The sequence below is a fragment of the Rattus norvegicus genome, chromosome 9 (assembly GCF_021556685.1).
Source record: "Rattus norvegicus strain SHRSP/BbbUtx chromosome 9, alternate assembly SHRSP_T2T, whole genome shotgun sequence".
NCBI lineage: Eukaryota > Metazoa > Chordata > Mammalia > Rodentia > Muridae > Rattus > Rattus norvegicus.
In genome coordinates, this window is record NC_141542.1 from 20,096,622 (window position 1) to 20,114,770 (window position 18,149).

Sequence of the window (18,149 nt, forward strand, 5' to 3'; positions counted from 1 at the left end):
TCAAACACCACCAGTGCCAACTCTGTGCTGTTGGCACATTCTGACCTTCTCCTAAGGGTTGTCAGCCACAAAAGGGACGGGTTAGCACCAGACAGCATTCACTGCCCAATCCTAAAAACCCCCTCAATTCTGAAAAAGCCACATTCCATGCTTGCTCCATATTTGAGGAAGCCAAATGGTTGATCTGCCTCAAGGCTCTTCTTTTCTTAGCTCATCAACTTTCTTTTTCCACTTCTTGTCACAAGAAGTATTTTTTTATGCTGCAACTACACTGCAATATTTGAAGGAAACCACCATAAACTCTGGGTATCACCTCTTGAATTTTAAAATTTACAAAACAATTCATGGCTTTCTATTCAGCACCATGGAAAATAAACAAAAACAAGCAAAACCATTCCAAAGGAACTTGCTGATCTGGAGGCCTGCTCCTGGCAGGCAGGAAAGAATTAAATTATGCAGAACTGTAATCTCTCAGAGCTCTGGAGGCTAAAAAAGAGGAAATCTCTGTTTATGTTCCCTTTCTCCGAGTAATTGAAGGAGGGTATTTTACATCCTCCAAATACAATCTCTTGCAATGGGCAACCAATTACAAAGCAGATCAGAAGAAATCTATTAAATAATAATTCATTGCCTGAGCTTTTAAGGAAATATTTTCCCACGATCCCCGTCCTTTAGCATACAATAGAAAAATTACAGGGAGTGTGCCACCAGGCTAAGCTGCCTCTGAAAAGCCTGTCCTGCCCTGGCAGGTACAGGTCATTTAATTCCAAGTCATCTGGAGAGGTGTGACAGCCCCAAGTTGCTCTGGGGATGTCAGAGCACAGCTCTCATGCACACTCCACAGCACCTCTCCACTCTTTCCCAATGCCATAGGCTTTCCAATCCCTGCTTCAACTCTCCATCCATCCCTGAACCCTCCCTTCCCCTACCCAATGGGCTCCCTTTGCATTGCCTCCTTCTGCCACTGCTTTCCCAGGGCGGGGGTGGGGGGGCCCAGAAGGAGCCTAAGGACTGGCCGGCGCGGGTCTCCTACCTACCTTGATGATGCTGCTCTTAAGGTGCAGCCCGCCCTGCTTGAGGCTTGCTGTCCCTGGGGAGCAGACCTGAGGTCGGGCTAGGGGTCCGCGCGGGCGCCAGGCCTCCAGGTCCCCTGGCAGGACTAGCCTCAACTTCTTCCCTGGACACTGCAAGGGTGGAGTCGCTGTTGGAAACCCCGCCACTGTCTTAGCGCGCCTTCCCGTGGCCGAGGTGACCCCCAATGCCGCTAATGCCCCCTTCCCTGGCCGCTTCTTCAGCTTTTTCTTTTCTTTTTTTCTTTCTCTTTTTGTTCACGATGTGGCGCCTGCGAAGAGCTCGCCTCCAGCATGGAGGACATCCTGCAGGCAGAATCACCTCTGGGGCCTGCCGGGGTCGGAGAGGGAGAGAGAGGAGTCAGCTTGGGCGGCGGCGCCCGGGCTGCCAGCACCCGCGGAAGGAAAACTCGCCCAGGTACACGCGCTGCTGCCGGCGCCAAATATAACGCGGGCGCCCCGCCCCCTCAGGCCCCGCGCTCACCCACGAGCTCCTCGTGCCCTGAGGCCCGGCTCGGGCGCGGTCGAGCTGCGGGGTGGGAAGGACACGTGTGCCCACTCCGTGGCGCAGACAACACGGGGAGGCGCGACACGCGGAGGCGCGTGGTGTGGAGCTCCGAGCTCCGCTCAGGCCCGCCAGTCCACTCTCAGGGTCCCCGGAAGCCGGGGCTGCTTCTTTGGGCCACCAGGCCCACCATGACTAACCTGAGGCCATCACAGCAGGAGCTTCCTGGTGCCCCAGGCTGGAGGCTTGGGCATGGTGATTGTGGTTGCCACTCTCCTAGGCTGGCTCAGCAGGGCGCAAGCCACCACCTGCTGTCCTCGCCTGAAGGCATCTTGATGGGGCTGAGAGCCCACATCCAGCAGGCGAGCCTCAGTGCTCAGGGCCATGGTCTTGGGTCTGCACCTTGTTGCCAGCCCCTCACACATATGGTGGCATCACACATATGGCTCCTTCTACCAACCGCCACTAATCACCATTTGGACATTCCATCACAGTGTTCTCAAGAAGAAAGATTGTAAACAAACACGAAAAGAATGAAATTTAAAATCTTTTTTATCAGGCTGGAGAGATGGCTTGGTGGTTAAGAGCGCTGCTTCTCCATTGCTCCCAAGTTCAATTCCCAGCAACCACATGGTGACCCACAACTATCTGTAGTGGGATCCAAAGCCCTCTTCTGTCTGAAGCTCTCTTCTGACATGCAGGCACACTCGCAGACAGAGTGCTCATGTACATAAATAAATAAATCTTTAAAAATAAAACCTTCTAATCAGTTAATGTATCTACATCTAGAAGCTAGAAAAGGGTCACAGCAATATTAAAAATAACTCAGAAATAGTAAAGGGATGTACGAGAGTCACAAAATTCACTGGGCAAGATGGTGTATGCCTGGAATCCCAACACTCACAAGGCTGAGGTAGGTGGATTGCCTTGAGTTCAAGGCTAGACTAAAGTGTGAGTCCTTGTACTAGAAAACAGAACAATTGGGGAGGGGATGGAGAGAGAGACAGAGAGACAGAGAGACAGAAGAGACAGAGAGACAGAGAGACAGAGAGGGAGACAGAGACAGAGAGACAGAGATAGAGATAGATAGATAGATAGATAGATAGAGAGAGAGAGAGAGAGAGAGAGCTTGATGTCATTTCCTGCACTGATGACAAGCTACTGAAGAATGTGAATGTCTCCTATCAAGCACCGAGAGTGCTAATGACAGAATGGGTTTCTTATTAAGATATCATAAAATGTAGATGAAAAGTAAAGGAATGTATAATAAATAAAAGAGAAATCAAACATCGGAAACCTAAATTTAGAAGACTGTATATGTTTAAGTCACAGGGAGGGAATGGGACGATGTGGGGGAGAGAATAATCAGAATAAATTATATATGTGTATGAATATGGAAACTAAGAGCAATCAATGAAAAGAGAAAAGCAGGTTTATTTTACGATGAAATTGAGTTCCCATATGACACTATGTAACATTTTGTAAATTGATTATATGAATTAACAGCAATAAAAATCAATTGTTATTAAAGATGTGGTTGTGTTCATATTAATTGGAAATGTTTTAAATTCTTTTTATTTATTTGCTTATTTATTGATTGATTTTTTTTTTAAGATAGGGTTTTCCTATATAGACCAGGTCGACCTCAAAAAACAGATCCACCTGCTTATGCCTTCAAAGTGTTAGGATCAAAAGTGTATACTCACACATGAAAGTTACATTCTTAAAGTGATAAAAAAGAAAGTACAGTTATCAACATGGTACAATTATTGAACAGTGATCAAGTGAATGGAAATATCAGAAACACATTTAAGGCATTAGGTCACTGTTGTTAAACGGATCTTAAGCAGCATATATAATTCAAATCATCCAGGAGACACATTTCGAAAAAAAACAAGAAACTGGGTAAAGATGATTTAAATTTTTTAATCTATTAAAAATTTTAAAGTGCATTCGATATGAAAGTGTAAGTGATATACTTCACATTTTTGCTTATATACCATCTTCAATTTTATGTGCATTCTGCAAATATTGTCCATGTTTATTCAGGCTCTTAATATTTCCCCATGACTGATAACATTCACAGAAATCATATTGAGCAAAATGTATATGTTGACGTATAATAGAATTGTATTCTACACAGTATAGCATAGAAATATGTATACATAACTTCCCATATATGTGTGTATATACATATGTAAATGGCTCAAGAAAATGAGTATCACTTTATCATTGTAGTATTATTTTCATCAAAATCCTGAGAACATTGAAATGGCATCAAATACTGACCAGATTGGCAAAAAACAAAAAAAAAAACAAAAAAAAAAAAAGAAAAAAAAACTCCAAAAAATAAAACTCTTATAAAGAATCTAATCACACTAGCAAAACATGCAAAAATATTAAAGTCTCAATGAAAAAAAAAAGCCAAGATGAAATACTGTATATTTTCTCAACTCTAGGATAATGTATTTTTGTACAACTATCCATAAAAAGCCTGAATTTTGAAGAATTCAAAAGTAGTGCAGTATAATTATGCAGTGGTCAATACTGTTGCATACCATTTTACATAACTGCATACACTCTCGTTCTTTTGTTCCGTGGTCTAGCAACGAACTCGGGTAGATTTATGGGGAACTCTGGTAGATTTATGGGGAACTCGGGTAGATTTATGGGGAACCATTGCACTGTAGACTTAAACTGGATTAATTTGGGGATGAGTAAGTCGTATTTTGTTAAAATCGCTTTAAAAATAAACCTTTGGATATTAGTACAGCAAGTAATTCTCCCTGAAGGAAAAACCAGACACCAAGAACCTAGACCACTGCTATCCAGGAGAAATTTCTAGATGATAGAAATATTCTATATCTGCTGTGTTTCTGGCTGTGGATTCTGGCTGGCTATTTGCCTCCTGGTTTGCCCGCTGTGACTAAAGAGGCAGATTTTAGTTCTAAGTTCAGTTCATCTCAAATAGCCATGTGTGACCAGTGGGTGCCATTTGGACAGTGTAGCCACAGAAAACTGAAGCAGTGTAACCAAAGACTCACCTAGGAGTCAGTTGACCTCCTAGAAGGTGACTTGGGAAAACGTTGGCAATGATAGCCTCTTGGGGAGCTCACCTTCACCAAAAGCAAACTGTGAATCCTTTACTCTTCTGCAATAGTCAGAATGTAACTGGACTCACACCCATCCCAACCCTCACCAAATACACTTGAGAGGGAGCTGAACCCACTGTGTGCTTTAGATTTCAGTTTAGAAAGCACTTCCTTCAAAGTGGAGCAGACTGAGATTGCCAAGTCCTTTGTGTGGCTCCAGGGACTTGGGCCTGACCAGGGGTGAGGAGGAAATGAAGAATGACATTGGACACACATTCATGGAGAAGGCTGGGTCCGTGAGCTGGAGAAAATGCAGCATCCCAGAAGCTCAGCATGCTTATTATATAGAGTTAGCCAGGAAGGAGGGCTGTTGCTAGGGGCAGCAAGGAGGTGGGCATTACATGCAGATAAACAAGGAGGGGAGGACTATGCATATGTAACTGACAAGGGGCAGATTTAGCTAATCTCAGTAGGAGCAGTCTCTGCAGGGAGCAGTCTTCAGGATGTAAATATCCAAATGGGGCCAGGGAGAAAGGTAGAGTAGACTTTTTCTGGACACACTATCAATGCCATCCTGAGAAGTCTTTGTCATGTCTCTGAGCCTCAAGGGGCATGGGGGCCTTTGCCTTTTCCCCGTGGATAGATGGCTTTGGTTCCGTGGCATGGTCATATCATTTTTACAACACACATCCACTTAGGGCTGCAGTTCCTCAGGACTTCCTCTGCTCCCACAGTGAGATCTCAAAAGAAAAACAGAAACCAAACAAAGAAAAAATGTGCTCAGTGAACTGGCTAATTCCCTAAAGTATATGGATCCAGGAAGTCCTAAGTCTAGGACTTCCTCAAATCCTACAGAAAATCCTGTGGACCTAAAATAAGCAAGAAAAAGAAAAGAAAAAAAAAAAAGAAAAACAAAACAAAACAAAACAAAGACCCTTGTCCCCAACACAAAAAATGAATGGGAGAAAAAATTATTAAAGGTTTTCAAAGAAAATTGTTTAAGAAAAACACAGGGGAATTGTACTTAATAGAATTAGTGTGCTGAGATGTGAGGCCCACTCACAGCATGCAGCATTTGGAAGTCTCAGACAACTTAACAGAAGAGGACTCCTAATTATTCTTTGTGACCACTCTCCACATACTATCACAGCTTAATACTAACCTTCATAATTGAGTTGGGTATACTATTCACCATAGCAGATAATTGAAGCATTTTTGCACACAGACACAAACACACACACACACAGACACACACACATGCACACAAAACACACACACTCACACACACTCACACACATACACACAGACACACACACATGCACACAAAACACACACACTCACACACACATTCACACACATACACACAGACATACACACATGCACACAAAACATACACTCACACACACACTCACACATACACACACACTCACACATACACACACAAAACACACACAAAACACAAACAAAACACACACACTCAGGAGCACACACAAGAGAAATGCATATTCTATGAAGTTTCTTGGCATATTTTTATTTGTAAGACTCAATGCTGGAGTATTCTTGGTTTTGCATAAAGTGGGGGAAAAGTCAGGCTTCATTTTCCCCGTTTTGAAATGACAGATATCTGTGTGTTAAACATACTCTCATGGCTGTCCAGGCTGCCTCGGCCTATTTGACAGCATCCAGGTCACCTTGGTGAGGACAGTGGTTGCTCTTCTTATTGGCAACTGGTTTGCATCAGAAGAGTTTTTCACATCCTTACCAATATTAGAAGTTTGGTGACACAAGCAGCTTGACAAACAGTAAAATTATTGTGGTTTTGCCTTTCTGGAGGACATTAAAATTTACATGTTTTGCATATGGCTTTTTTTCTTAGCATTTAGTCCTGCTTTAGCACTGTTCAAATGTGGCCATGCATCTAGCATCCCTTTGCTCCAGGCTCTCAGCACCCCATTCCCGTCACTGATCTGATGCATACTTGGTCCCAGAGATGGACAGCAGAGGGATTTGACACACAGCGTCCACTCTGCTCCACTGCTTTGCTTTTTGTAAATTCTTTACAATGGCTATTTCTTGATTTATTATTACTACGACCATGACTTGTCTTGATATTTTGAGATACGATCTTATTATGCAGCCCAGGCTGGCCTTGATTTCCCAATTCTTTGGCCTTGGTCTTCCACCATTCCCTGATTCTCAATTTGTTATTAGAGGTAGTTGTATGGCCCCATTTCCAAATCAAATGTTCTTCTGGCTTTATTACTTTGCCCTTTCCACAGACTTTTATTAATTATGCAAAGTAGATGATGTTTAATGTTTAAATACTAGATATATTAACTCATCAGTCCCCAAGACAACTCTGTGAATTAACACTCGTTATCATCCTCACTGTGCAGATAAGGGAATTGAGTCACACAAAGGTAAAATAACTTCTCCACGGTTGAACATCCAATGGGTGTGAGAGCCAAGCTTTGAGTCCAACTACAAAGTAGATCGGCCTATAATGTGTCTGCTGCTGCTGTACATTCAAATGGTAAATTCTGTACCCTAAGGTCTGGTTGCTCCAAGACAAGGAGATCCTCATGTATACCAGGTTTTCTTTCTTTCTTTCTTTCTTTCTTTCTTTCTTTCTTTCTTTCTTTCTTTCTTTTTTTTTTTTTTGCCTCCTAAGTTATCCCTGATTGGTTAATAAAATCCCTACAACATGGGCTGGGCAGAAGAGAGGGGACAGAGCAAAGTTTCCCTGGGCCTGGGGGCTCAGGCAGGGTCCACAAGGAGAGGTAAAAGACATGGAGGAGAAGGAAGGAGACAGCACTCCATAGGGTAGGTGGATCGTGAGTGTATTACCATGAGGGGCAGCCTGTCAGAACAGGAGTGACCCAGGCAGAGCATGGCAGGCAATACCTCGGGGTTATGGACAGGGAAGCAGAAAAAATAGCACAGAGGGTTGATGTCTGTCCAGCTCTAGTTCTTTAAGGCTTATTCTAAATCTAAAAGTTTTGTGTCTTTTATTTGGGAACTAAATGATCTAAGGTGGGGGAGAAACCCCATAATAATATTTACTGTAGCAATGGCCACTCAATTATTGTGGTATTTTAAATATAAAACACATTGATTTTCACAATTCAGATGCAAGGCTTTTTATATTTCCAATGTGACTGTACACCTGAGGTCATGTCTAGGTATAGATTGAACATGGCAGAAATACCTAGAACATTTTAAGGTCACCACACTGACCAAATGAAAGCCACAGGCTATACAGACTATGATGGATGAGGAGAAGGCTTAGTGCTCTCTGGGAGTCCCCTTCCCTAGACTTGGGATAAGACTTCCAGTAAGCCAAGACCATATTCCTCTTTCATTTCTCAAGGAGCCAGGGGTAGACCCACATATATGATTTCTTTGCCTGCAGGGTTGTTTTTTCTAAGCGCTGCCCTGTTTGAGAACTTGGTAAAGGTAAGCACCATCAGAGGAAGACCAGCATATGAATTCTGTATAACTCTGCTGTGACAGCATGTACCTATCAAGTACTGGAAGCCTTGCTGGAAATATTAATCAACCTCTAGGATCAAAAGGAAACAACCCGAGGGCCATATGGCTGTAAAGCAAGTCTGGAACCATAGCCCAGTATGGAAGTTCAGCCTTGGATCTTACATCAAACAGCTTTAGCATCCAAAAGAAAAACGAAACTGAAATGGCAAGGTGACTGGTAATGACCTCATGGCAAGGATATCTAAGTCATGTGGAAAGATCCCAGTGCAAAGACACATGTCCACGAAGCTTTCACCAAGAATCCCTATTCTGTGTTCTACAACATTATATATACACACACACAAAGAATACTCATTTATGGTCAGCTATGGGGATTGATTCTCTGGGAATCTGACTTTGAGATTGAAATAGATGTATAAAGGTGTTTGACAAGTGCTCTTGGGGACCATGGCTGTGACAAAGAGGAGAGAAGAGGATGGGGCGGAGAGCACTCTGGCTCTAATGCAGTCACAAGGGCATGCAGGCAGCCCTGTGTGGGGGTCAGGAGCTGGCCTGACCCTGAAGTCTTAGCCTGCACTGGAACAAGCAGGAGGCCCGGCCTTAAAGTCTCCATTGGCTAAGGACGAGGTTCCTGGTCAGAACCCAGTTACCACATTGTAACCACATAGCCATCCCTTCTCCATTATCATTCTTCCTGAATTTCCAAGTGCTATCATGAGGATATTTGGGGCTCCACTCTGATCTTTTGCTCATAGCAAACATAAAAATCAGGAGGATGGGCAGGGAGTGGAATGGCCTAAGGTTAGGCTAAACCTCAATTTTAATGGGTCCATACGTTCAGGAGGGAGTCCATTTGGCATTGTCATCTGTGGCTTCTGTGTTCTTATCCTGGGTGAGCTGACTCTGTGATATGATGCCACCTCACCACACAGATATCAGGGTGAAAATCATGTATGACTTTTCTGGGAAGAACTCTGCCTTTTCCTACCATCTGGAGTTATACAACATCTCTATGCACAGCTCAGAAGAGAGGGGTGGAGATTGTGGAGGCCTTAGAAGTTGAGGATCTTTTCTGATTAAGGCACATATTTTTTCCTATGTAATTTTTCCCTTACTCTTTCCCTAATGATGGCTGACTTCGTTCCTGGCCTGAAGTAAACTGGATTCCAAGGTTTTGGATTAGAGAAGTCCCCATTTTTGAGATGACAGGTCCAGCAAGGGATCCCACTGCATACAGGTTCCTATTCCCAAGGAAGTTGTTGCTGCAGAATCACAGAATGGGGGCAGCAGCACAGGATATCTCCCAGCTTTCTCTCCTGCACCTGCTGCAAGTGTAATAAGGCTGTTTGTTTGTTTGTTTGCTTTTTATTGGAAATACCTAAAAGCTGGTCAGAGTTAATACATGCCTTTAATACCAGCACCCACAAGGTATTTTTGTTTTTGCTTTTGTTTTTGTTTAATTTCATTTCATAATTTCTGTAATTGATGTTAGGATTCTTATTGTTTTCTTTGGTAATTCCCTCTAGCTATTCAATTTGTATATAGAATGTAAAGCCATGCTCTGCATGGTCCTCTTATTCATGTTAAGGATTTTATTCTTACCACCAATGCCACAGATGAACACAATATTTACTTTCAAATCAGGGAAACAGGCATAAAGAAGAGTGCTATGTTGGTTGGTCTCAGGTAAGCAGGCATTCAGGAGTGTAGGATGGCTTCCCAATGTTTTGGATTAGGTAAGCTTCTGTTATTGAGATGAAAGGCCTCTGCTGAAACCTTCAGTTGAGTAACAGAGAGCCTGGAAAGACTGAAAGAGTCTTGCACCTTGAAGGTGAAGGCTGACCCTTCAGTGCCTCTGCAGCCTGAGGCAGAGTAATTTTGGGAACACAAGAGCACTTGGCCAGAGATCATATGGGACTGCATTTTGCTTGAGCACTGAGACCTGGATGAGCAGAGGCCTCCACAGTCCTGATAAAGGGAAGCAGAGCCACATAGATGTGAGGGAACAATGGATCTGTGATCTGCATGTTATCCACTTCATTTATCTTTGCAGTGTACATAGTATATGTAAACGACAAGGGCATCCTACTTTATCACATCTAGTCTCTCTAGATGTTAAAGCATGTGCAAGTGTAAACACGGTAGAGTTAGTTCAGCAATACATTGTGTCCCATTTTGTTAAAGACCTTTATTTTATTTCTATTTATATATTTTTTCTTTTTCACTTTACGTTCTGCTCACTGACTACTGATACTTAATAACTCTCTCCCACAATCCTTCCCCAATTCTCCTGGCACAGTCTTCTCTGAGTGTATGAGGGCCAACTGTCTCAGTACCTCCCGTATTTTACCAAAGTCTTTCCTGGGGGCCTTGTTGAGGATGCTGGTTTTGAATGCCTTGGACTTGGCTTTCTTCATGCTCCAGTTTGCTGGCTTTGAGAAGTTTGTGAAGAACTGTCTGTGAACTTGGTACTTCATCCAGATGGTACACAAGAGGCAGTGGTTTTGTTAATATTTTTGAGAGTATATTTCAATCAAACCTCTCCTACTAATATCCTAACAATGACAAAGGTAATGGGAGGCTACACATCTATTTCATTAGTTTTCAGTTCTCCTCAGACCAGCAGTGTAGAAGCCCACAAAGCTGGCAAAGTGAAGTGAGGTCACGCAGGGGTCCTAAGAGCACAGTCCTACTTTCTTAGAGTAACTCCTAGGGACTTAACATATCCATACACCCGTAGCTCCATATGCACTGGACCCCAGTGAAGTGCTCAACATTCATTGCTTTTGTCACTCAGTTTGCCACAAATGTTAGAAATCTGAAAAGTTCAGCAAATTTGAAGGTGTGAAAAACTCCCAGTGACTGGAGTAAGCTCAAACAGTCTGTGACAACGAAGAAATGATTAAGTATCCAAGAGAGAAGACCCTCACCAGGATCGTAGTCCTATTCCAGTAAGAAAATTTAATAATAAGGCTTCAGGTGAAAAGATAAATTAGGAGGTCTAAGCCAAATATTTTATCCTCTGCCCTCAGGGTTGCAGCCATTCTGTCAGACTTTCCTGGCCTCTCACAGGATCAGAGTTCTCACCTGGAAGCAGGAATATCTGGAAGGCACATAATACATATCCACAGACGACACTTTGGGTACAAACTGACAGGCAACTTCAAGGCTTAAAGTTATTCTCTCTCTCTCTCTCTCTCTCTCTCTCTCTCTCTCTCTCTCTCTCTCTCTCTCTCAGCTTGAGGCTGCACACACTCTGCATTCTTTTGTGCACTCTGCCTTTTTTATTGCAGTTTTCTTTTCTCAAACTCCCACAATCATGCACACGTCTGTTCATTACCCTTTCATTCTCACACACACTCTTCATACACACCTCACACATATCTCACACACACCACATGCACTCTCCTGTCACGCACACACACAATCTTCATACACACCTCACATTCTCTCCTCATTTTCACATTCTCCTCTCATGCTCTCTCCCTGGCTCTCACATTTGTTCTTACATTTGCTCTGTGATTTACTCTCTCATTCACTCCCTCATGCTCTCTCTCATTTACTCTTCACATGTTCTACAGAACTACAGCCATTCTGTCAGACTTTCCTGGCCTCTGTCACAGGATCAGAGTTCTCACCTGGAAGCAGGAATATCTGGAAGGCGCATAATACATATCCACAGACTACTCTTTGGGTACAAACTGACAGGCAACTTCAAGGCTTAAAGTCATTCTCTCTCTCTCTCTCTCTCTCTCTCTCTCTCTCTCTCTCTCTCTCTTTCTCTCTGTCTCTCTCTCTGTCTCTCTCTCTCTCTCTCTCTCACACACACACACACACACACATTTTGTGGCTACACACACTTAACATTCTTTTGTGCACTCTGCCTTTTTAATTGCAATTTTCTTTTCTCATACTCCCACGATCATGCACACGTCTGTTCATTACCCTTTCATTCTCACACACACTCTTCATACACACCTCATACATATCTCACACATACCACATGCACTCTCCTGTCACGCACACACACAGTCTTCATACACACCTCATACATATCTCACACACACCACATGCACTCTCCTGTCACGCACACACACAATCTTCATACACACCTCATACATATCTCACACACACCACATGCACTCTCCTGTCACGCACACACACAGTCTTCATACACACCTCACACATATCGCACAAACACCACATGCACTCTCCTGTCACGCACACACACAATCTTCATACACACCTCATACATATCTCACACACACCACATGCACTCTCCTGTCACTTACACAAACACTCTTCATACACACCTCACACATATCTCACACTCACCACATGCACTCTCCTGTCACGCACACACAATCTTCATACACACCTCATACATATCTCACACACACCACATGCACTCTCCTGTCACGCACACACACAATCTTCATACACACCTCACATTCTCTCCTCACTCATTCTCACATGCTCTCCTCATGCTCTCTCCCTGGCTCTCACATTTGTTCTCAGAATCGCTCTCTCATTAGCTCCCTCATTCACTCTTCACATTCTCTCTCCACTCACTCTTCACATGCTCTTCTCATGCTCTCTCATTCGCTCTCACATTTGTTCTTACATTTGCTCTGTCATTTACTCTCTCATTCACTCGCTCATGTTCTCTCTCATTTACTCTTCACATGTTCCGTAGCCTTTCTCTTGCCCCAGTCCTTTATTAATAATCCAAAAACAGGTAGAAAAAAGACATTGTGTAATCATTGCCAAATCAAATGCAAAGAATGACTACATCTCACCAAGAACTAAGAATTACAACTGTTCTCCAAAGTTTCAGGCTTGCCCTATTCCCAGGCCTGTGGCCAATATAATAATAATAATTGTAAACTTATCATTATTTAAACTTTAACCCTTTACTTTTATACTTCAGAGTCCAAAGCTCCGAGATCAACTAATTGCATTTTCCTGTGACACTCTAATGATAAATGACATAGGCAAAACTGCCAGGCAGTGGCTAGAAAGAATCAAGGTAACCCTTAGCACACTAATTCCACTAGCGTTCTGTTCCTTGCACACAATGACTCTCATAAGGGTTCCAGTAGTTAGACTTAGTTCACTAGTATATTATTTTATATATTCTATACTTCCTTAACCAGTCTATAATATTATGTAAAACTTATTTCCTAACTTCAATAACTTTTTCCTTTCCTAGGGTCCCAATGTTGGCTCTAATTCATTTTCTCTTATTTTCTTCAAGCTGTCTTTGCAAGTCAAACCCTAATCTAGAACTACAATTCTGCAGTTATTACATTTTTTTCCAAGATGAGAATACACAGTATCCACCTGGGCCACTAGGGCTGTGCTGTGCTGTGCCCCTATGCATCAATTTCCAATTGTCTAAGAATCATAACATCAAGGAACATCTAGTTTCACAGAATTCACCAGAGCAGGAGGAGAAAGAAGTAGAAAAGTCAGATATAATACAATAATTGTACACACCAAGGCCAACTGATAGGCAGTCACACACAAATGAAATCTATACAGCCGTTGTCCAGGGCTAAGGTTTGGAGAAATGGAAACAACCAGTTTTTACAAAAAGCTACTGCTGGCTACTGAGATGTCTCCATTGTATGTTGTCCCCAGCATTAGTCAGAACTCAGACAACAAAGGGAGGTCAAAAGGATACAGATTGGAAAGGAAGAAGTCAAAATATCACTGTTGCAGAGGATAGGGTAGTATACATGGGAAACCCCAAAAGTTAAAACAGAGAACTCCTAAGCCTGATAAACAACTTCAGCAAAGTGGGTGGGTATAAAATTAACTCAAACAAATCAGTAGCCTTCCTCTACACAAAAGATAAACAAGCTGAGAAAGAAATTAGGGAAATGACACCTTTCATAATAGTCCCAAATCATATAAAAATACCTCAGTGTGACTTTTATCAAACAAGTGAAAGATCTGTGTGACAAGAACTTCATGATATGAAGAAATAAATTGAAGAAGGTCTCAGAAAATGGAAAGATCTCCCATGTTCATGGCTTGGCAGTATGAAGATAGTAAAAATGGCCATTTTCCCAAAGTGACCTACAGTTGCGATGCAATCTCCATCAAAATTCGATTCCAATTCTTCATAGGGTTAGACAGAACAATTTGCAAATTCATTTGGAATAACAAGTAACGCAGGATAGCTAAAACTATCCTCAACAATAAAAGGACTTCCTTGGGAATCACCATTCCTGAACTCAAGCAGTTTACAGAGCATTAGTGATAAAACTGTATGGTATTGGTACAGAGACAGGAAGATAGGCCAGTGGAATAGAACTGCAGACACAGAATTGAACCAGCACACCTATGGTCCCTTGATTTTTGACAAAGGAGACAAAAGCATCCAGTGGGAAAAGGATAGCATTTTTACCAAAGGGTGCTGGTTCAAATGGAGGTCAGCTATGGAGGAGTACAAATCATCCCCTTCTTATTGCCCTGTGTAAAGCTTAAGTCCAGGTGGATCAAGGACCTCTACATCAAACCAGATCACTCAAACTAATAGAAGCAAAAGCGGGGAAGAATCTTGAACACATGGACATTGGAAAAAAATTTCCTGAACAAAACACGAATGGCTTATGCTCTAAGATCAAGAATAGACAAATGGGACTACATAAAGCTACAAAGCTTCTGTGCTCTAAGATCAAGAATAGACAAATGGGACCTCATAAAGCTACAAAGCTTCTGTAAGACAAAGGACACTGTGGTTAGGACATAACAGCAACCAACAGACTGGGAAAAGACCTTTACTAATTCTACAACTGATAGAGGGCTAATATCCAAAATATACAAAGAACTCGTGAAGTTGGACTGCAGGGAGACTAATAACCCTATTAAAAATTGAAGTTCAGAGCTAAACAAAGAATTCATAGCTGAGGAATATGGAGTGGCTGAGAAGCACCAAAAGAAATGTTCAACATCTTTAGTTATGTGGGAAATGCAAATCAAAACAACCCTGAGATTCCACCTCACACCAGTCTGAATGGCTAAGATAAAACACTCAGGTGACAGAAGATGCTTTTGCGGATGTGAAAAAGAGGAACACTCCTCCAATGTTGGTGAGATTGCAGACTGGTACAACCATTCTGGATATCAGTCTGGAGGTTCCTCAGAAAATTAGACATTGCACTACCTGAGGACCCAGCTATACTTCTCTTGCACATATACCCAAAAGATGCTCCAACATACAACAGGGCACATGCTCCACCATGTTCATAGCAGCCTTATTTATAATCGTCAGAAAATGAAAAGATCCCAGATGCCCTTCAACAGAGGAATGGAAACAGAAAGTGTGGTACATCTACACAAAGGACTACTACAGATATATCAAAATCAATGACTTCATGAAATTCATAGACAAAGAGAATGAACTAAAACATATCCTCCTGAGTGAGTTAACCCAATGACAGAAATACACACATGGTATGCACTCATTGATAAGTGGATATTAGCCCAAATGCTCAAATTACCCAAGATTCACAGACCAAATGAAATTCAGGAAGGATGACCAAAATGCTAATGCTTCACTCCTTCCTTTAAAGGAGAAGAAGAATCCCTATTGAAGGGATAGGGATGCAAAGTTTAAAACAAAGTTCAGGAAGAAGATTCCTCCAGTCTGTGCCACAGCTTTGGGTCCAAGAGAAAGCTGTGATGACATTTCTCTTGTTTTGAAAGCAGGTATACTCAATCCTTGGTTTCTATAGTTACATGAATTCCCAGAGGGCATAACTAAGTTTGACAGGGAAGAGGATTTATAGCACCTCCTCCCCTCAGGAGAGTCCTGGGTGTCACCAAGGTATACAGAAGGAGCAAAGTGCTCTTTTGATCAGTGTGGGCCTCCCCGTACTCATCACTATCATGACCTACAAAGTGTTGATCAAACAAATCCTCAGACCCCATCAAAGGTCCCAGACGTCCTGATCCTGAGTAAAACACCACATATACTTCCACATACATACATACCAACCCATATCCAAACATTTTAGAATGCCAACTACATGCATGGAGGTGCCATAGAATCAGTGTATAATGAACAAATGCAGAGGAAAGAGTGATGACGTGCAGGCATTTCATTCACACACACAGTTGCAGCAAGTGTGACCAGGTCCTTCTAGCTGTTGACAGAACCAATGCCTCTCCAACCACCTAAGGCTAAACTACAAGACAGGTTAACCCTAAACACACACAGCACCTAGCTTATCTCAAAGGTAATGCATGCCAAGGCTCCTTAAAATCCAGGATGAGAGGTGAAACTCTCTCGTGCGATGAGGAAATCTCGGGTTAGCAGAAAGAGAGCACAAGACAGTGAACAGGTTACTGGGCATAATGACTACCTGTGGTCCCAATCATCATAGATATAAAGGTCCAGGATTTGGTAAAGTTCATCCCTCTCGAATTGACACTTCTGGATTTCAAATTTGAGTTCCTCCAGTTCCTTTAGAAGCTCCTCTTGCTGACTGATGACACTTTGGGATGATGCCTTCCTACCAAAACCTGTAGACAGATAAACCCAAGTGAATTTGCATATTTGATGGCCCACAGGCAGAAAAGATCATTCTGAATCCCAAAAGGAGGTTCAGGAAGGGGAAATAGTAGAGACTGGATGAATCCCTGGAAGAGCAGAAAAGCTTTCTTAAAGGTGGATTTTTAAGCTATGTCCCTCTTCCCAACCTCTAATGCCATACACGTGCCACTCTCACTATTATAGGACCCCTCACCCTGAACAGTATAACCTGACTGATACATAAACATCTGGGACATTGTTATCTCATATCAGATGTGGTGCAGTCAACCCTGGAGTTCATAATGCTTAGCACCATTAAGCTCTAATCATCTGTGTTGCAGCCCAAAGTGTCTGAGCACTCAATTCATGACTAGGGGTGCATCCTTCCTTGTTCTCGCCATCAGAGACTTATGTAACCTACAGTAATCTAGAGGATGAAGTGCTTCAACTCCCAACCATGGATGGTCACATTGTTAATCTCACAGTGCCTCCTCCTGCCATTCATTGACACTCACATTTAAAAAGCTTCAAGAAAAGACACTGAATGCTTACCACTTTCTGGCTTTCTCTCAAATTAAAGATTAGGAACTCCTGACTCTTGGTTTGCCTTTGAGAAATCCCAAGGCTCCTGCGTGTAAGGCCTAGTCTTAAAGGCACATCTCAAAACTACCTCCTTGAGGATGTTCACCAACTCTGCCCAGGACTCACCAAGCCTTCCCCAGAATGATTTCCTCCTTCCTGTTTCACTAGAGAGGGGGTCAGCTTCTCTCTGACCTGGTGTGGTCTCTCCTTGATCTCCCCTTTCCTTCCGAAATAGCCTGAGCAGCTGGCGAAACATGCCTGCTTGTGAACCCAAAGGGAACTGAAGAAAGATCCCAAAGGCAGTTGGTGTGACCACAACACTGGTGACATCACTGAAGATTCTAGGGATCTCTTAGATACAATAGAGTGTCCAGTGAAGGGCTTACTGATGATGTCACTGGAAAGTTCTATGGCCTACCTACTAACCAGCTCTCCACAAAGTGATGAATTTCTGTGGGGACCCTTTCCTCCAGTCTCCCATGTGTCACTGGGAATACCATTTGGCAACCTCTATTTCAAAGCTAGATATGTCTCTCTGCTTCATTAGAAGTCAACAATGCTTTTGCTGGGGAGAGTTGCTTACAACCCTGAATTGGAGAACAGATTTTTCTTAGCACCCAAATCTCTAGGGGCCAAGGAGGAGGGAGATTTTTCTTAAAAGTAAATCTACTACCCGAGACAATGCATGTGACATACATTTCGATTCTTAAGCTTTTCCCTTTTTGTGGAGGCCAATATGTTTCTTCTCTACTTCTGAGTGTATAAAACCGAGAAATAGTTGATTAGTGTGCAGTCCTTGACAGCTGACATTGTTTCCAATTACACAGCCATGTATTTCACAAAATCAATGGTCTATAATCCTA

At 42.6% G+C, this 18,149-nt stretch overlaps 1 protein-coding gene across 1 annotated transcript in view; it reads right to left on the reverse strand.

The window, feature by feature from the left end:
- LOC148003427 (uncharacterized) overlaps positions 1-1,224 on the reverse strand; it is a 42,769-nt gene extending 41,545 nt beyond the window's left edge. The window contains exon 1 of the mRNA XM_087568652.1: positions 1,038-1,224. The gene's annotated coding sequence lies outside the window, so the exon portion shown is untranslated. The remainder of the gene's footprint in view (positions 1-1,037) is intronic.
- Between the last annotated feature and the right edge of the window lie 16,925 nt (positions 1,225-18,149).